Below are 3,983 nucleotides of genomic sequence, written 5' to 3'. Positions count from 1 at the left end.
ATTCCTCTGGGCCCCAGAGGGTGTGGGATCTTTTATTCCCAGTCTGTCCTGTAGGTGGAGTGGACATCGGTGGAGGATTGTCTTCCCTGAGGACACTAGCTCTTCTCAATGTCTCCTATAACAGACAGCACAGGGCACCAGAGAAAGCAGCCGGGTTGGGCTGCAGGGAGCCAGGTGGGCACACCTGGCCCTGAGCTGGCATTGTTGGGAAGAAGAGCCACCTGCCTGGGAGGAATAAAACAAGGCACTCTGTGTTGGTTACCACTGCTGACCAAGGCCTGGAAGGAAGTCTTCCTGGAGAAGGAGGGGGTGTACTGAGCCTAGAAAGTTCTCAGAGGCTGAGTTAAGAAATGAGAACATGGGGGCTGGAGAGATGGCTCAGTGGTTAAGAACACTGGCTGTTCTTCCAGAGGACCCCGGTTCAAGTTCCAAAGCACACATCACCCACCCTCCCTCCCAGTGTCTCTATGATGTCTCTTTTCTTTCTTCCCCTGTCCCTAAATTCCTCTTCCTCCTCCTTACTCTCCCTGCCCAGAAGTCCCACCTATACCTTCTTCCTCACTATTGACTGTTCAGCTTTTTATTAGACCAATCAGGTGCCTTAGGCAGGCAAGGTAAAACAGCAACACATCTTTACATACAAATGGGACATCTTTTAGGGTCATCTGTGACATTTCCCCTCTGCAAACCATCTTCTGTTGTGCATCCACATGATGCAATTTCTTTTACTGTTTATTATTATAAAACTCGGGGACAAATATAATAGCCTGAGACAGTCACCACGGCCGCAACACACCTGCCACTGTTTGCCTCATGGCTCCAAAAGGACTGCACAACCTCTTCTCTGGGGGCCACCTCTCAAACCAAATGCTCTATCCAATTAAACAACAGACCACAGCTTAAACAAAATTCCCATAACATCCACAAATCTGAACACCGGACCAAGGAAGGGAGGGGCATGTCACTTTGGATACCTGCCAGGTAACCCCTGTAGAGATAGCCATGTAGTCAAGCCATGAGCGTCCCAGCCAGATCTGTCTCCAGTCTGTGTTTTGTTAGCTTGCCAGTCCTGGCCAGGCTTCTAAAGTCTCCTACACATAGGTTGGACTGGTGACCTAGGATACCTTAAGTGAGTGAGACCACTTTTGGTCAGAGCTTTGTAAGGTTTATCCTTGTATGCACAGCCCCCGCCATGGTGCCTGGTGCTCAGTGAATGATCAGAGAAGGCTTGTTGGAGGAATGGCACACTTGTTACGGGGGAATCTATTTTGGCACCTCTTGGTTACTTCTCTCATTCATAATAGGGAATTTTCCAGTTTGTCCCTGACCTACCTTTGTCTCGCGTACTTTCTTCACTTTGGTTCATGACCACAAGGACAAATATTTCCTTGTCCATGTTCAACCTAGAGCTTTCTTTTGGTCTAGAGAGCTGCATGTATGAACTTCCCCACCCCTCAGCCCCTGCACTCCTTCCGTTCATACCATAAACACATTGGGTTCCTCCCACCATGTGCTCAGGGTGATCAGACAGAAGCAGCCCCTGCTCGAATGGTGTTTTCATGCTACCAGAAACCGTGTAACTGCACAGTGTGTCCCCCGGTGCTATAGAGCAGTTCTGGGTATGACGACATCAAGCGCTAGCTACCTGGCCTGCGACGTGTGTGTGAGTAGGTGTGCCAGGGAGTACTTCCTGTGTGAATTGACATCTGAGTTGAAAGCGCACTGTCATGGGAGCCGGGGAATGCATGTCTCAAGAATGGTGGCGTCAGCTTAAATGCCGCTGATGAGGACAGGTGAGGGTAGGGATGGCGAACTCCACCCTCATCACTGAATTACCGTTGAATGCCTACTGTGTGTCAGATACTTTGCAAAAGGCTGACAAGGTCCTGGCTTTTAAGGAACCCACTTTCTAGGGAGGGTACATGCAAATAAGTACATAAATAAAACAATTTCTGCTCATAAGTGTAAATAAATAAAAAGGCTTGGCACCGTCACGGGGCTTTCAGCCCAAGGAAAGAGGAAGTGACAAGGCCCAGGTGTCCGGGGGTGTGATGCGGCTGTCAAATGGCCTTGAAAAGGGACCTGAGGGCATCAGCAGATGACACTGAAAGTGGAAAGGGGTGAAGATAAAAAAGGCAGAAGGATGGAGCACAGAGCTCTGGAGGTGCCTTGAAGATGATTTGGCATCTGTTTTGGGGTGACTTGAGGGCTCAGACATAATGGTGTCACCCGTAAACCTGACTACTCCTGACTTCTGGTGTTGAGGGTAGTCACCATTCCCTTGGTGACAGTGACCAGTAGCCTCACTGACTAGCTTATGGGTGGCCATGCCTCTCCTCGAATCAGATTGTATTGAAGCATCAAGAACAGTAGGGTTCCTAACACAAGTCCCCTCTGTCCTGCTTCCGACTCTCATAGCCTCCCCATCCTCACCGATGGGAAACCCAGCAGATTCAGAGACCGGATTCCCAGGATCCTAGCTGCCTGATCAGTCCTCACTTTCTTGGGTCATCTCCCCTAGGGAGTTGTGGAATAGACTTGAGGAATATGTCCCTCTTCTGGGTGATCCTGTCTTCCATCTCCACTGAGACAAGAACCTAGCCAACAAATCTGTTTCCACCCCGCTCCATTCTGAAAATATTTGCTGAGCACCCGATAGAAACCTCAAAGCCTTCAGACAGCCATTGCATCTGGCTGGTTGGGATTGGCAGATGAAGTCCTTGGACACTGGGTGTATCACAGACCCTCAGAGGGTGGTGGAGAGGCATAGCCTTGGGTCTGCTGTGTGGCCTGGAGCATGTGACAGCCCCTCTCTGGGCTTTGGGTTCCCCGGTTTGGAGTTCCTGATTTTGTTAGCACACTCCCTCTGGAAGCCTGAGATGTAGAGGTTGGGGATGGTGTCGGAGGTGTGGGGTCCTGTGTGCTGAAGATCCGAGTGTCCTCTGCTGTCCCCTACTTGGTGATTGATGGTCCCAATGGGCAGCTTCTCTGCCTGAGCTGCCGCAGTTGCTGAGAATGTGTATTAATATTAATTGGGACTAATTAGTTGGATAAATCAATCCACCCCCAGAGAGCAGCAATCCCTCCCCAACTGATGAGGAGGAAGTCTGGGCTAATGGGGTCTCTGTGGCAAATCTGCATGATGGAGAGGATCCCTGGGCTGCTGAGGCCCCATCTGTGGGCGGTGGTGGCCTAGGAACCATGACTGAATGCCGCCTGCGCCTTCTGCTGGAGTTTTCTGTGCTGTGGCTGAGTGTGTGTGCGGCTGCATGCTGCTTGTATGTGTACCCAGCCACCTGTGTACTGTGTAGCAGTTTCCTCCAATCGAAATGCTCCCTTCAGAAGGGAGGAAAGGGGCTCATGAAACTTGGGAGGTGAACGACATTCACATCTGGACAAGCTGTGACTTGGAAGATTCATGAAGTCCCCTCTCCAGAGTTATAGGAGAGGGGACTGAGCCGTAGTGCTGCCCAGAGTCCTCAGACCGGTAAAGCTTTTGTGAGCCGTCACATGTATTGGGGTGGGCTGCTCGGGGATGCAGCTGCCTTTGAGTCATCCTTACTTCTTAAGTGACCCTTCACCTACACTCCTGTAGTAACCCCAATAAAAGCTCGTTGGTTCACAAAGTTGGACTCCAGTGAAATTGTTACTCTAGTTTGCTGTGTGTTCTCTTCTGGGGTGAGTAGATGTGTATGAGTTGTGTCTAGCCAGGAAAAGTCTCATACACAACAGTATGTTCTGTGTTATTGCCTGGAGTTTGTACATGTATGGCTGACATATATGGCTGAGGTTGGTCTGAATGTTTGCCAAACATGTAAAATGTCTGATAATTGGGAACAGCTGATTCCATGTGAGGTTTGATACCTGGTTGATGTGCATGTAGGCATTGGGGTATGCAACTACCAGCTGGGCAGCACTGGGATGTGTGTCTGGTTTGGAATAGGTCATCTATCCCTAGGCTTATTACTGCAAGCTGCTGCTGC

This window comes from Microtus ochrogaster, unplaced genomic scaffold, assembly GCF_000317375.1.
Source record: "Microtus ochrogaster isolate Prairie Vole_2 unplaced genomic scaffold, MicOch1.0 UNK110, whole genome shotgun sequence".
NCBI lineage: Eukaryota > Metazoa > Chordata > Mammalia > Rodentia > Cricetidae > Microtus > Microtus ochrogaster.
Note: the sequence above shows the minus strand (reverse complement) of the source record.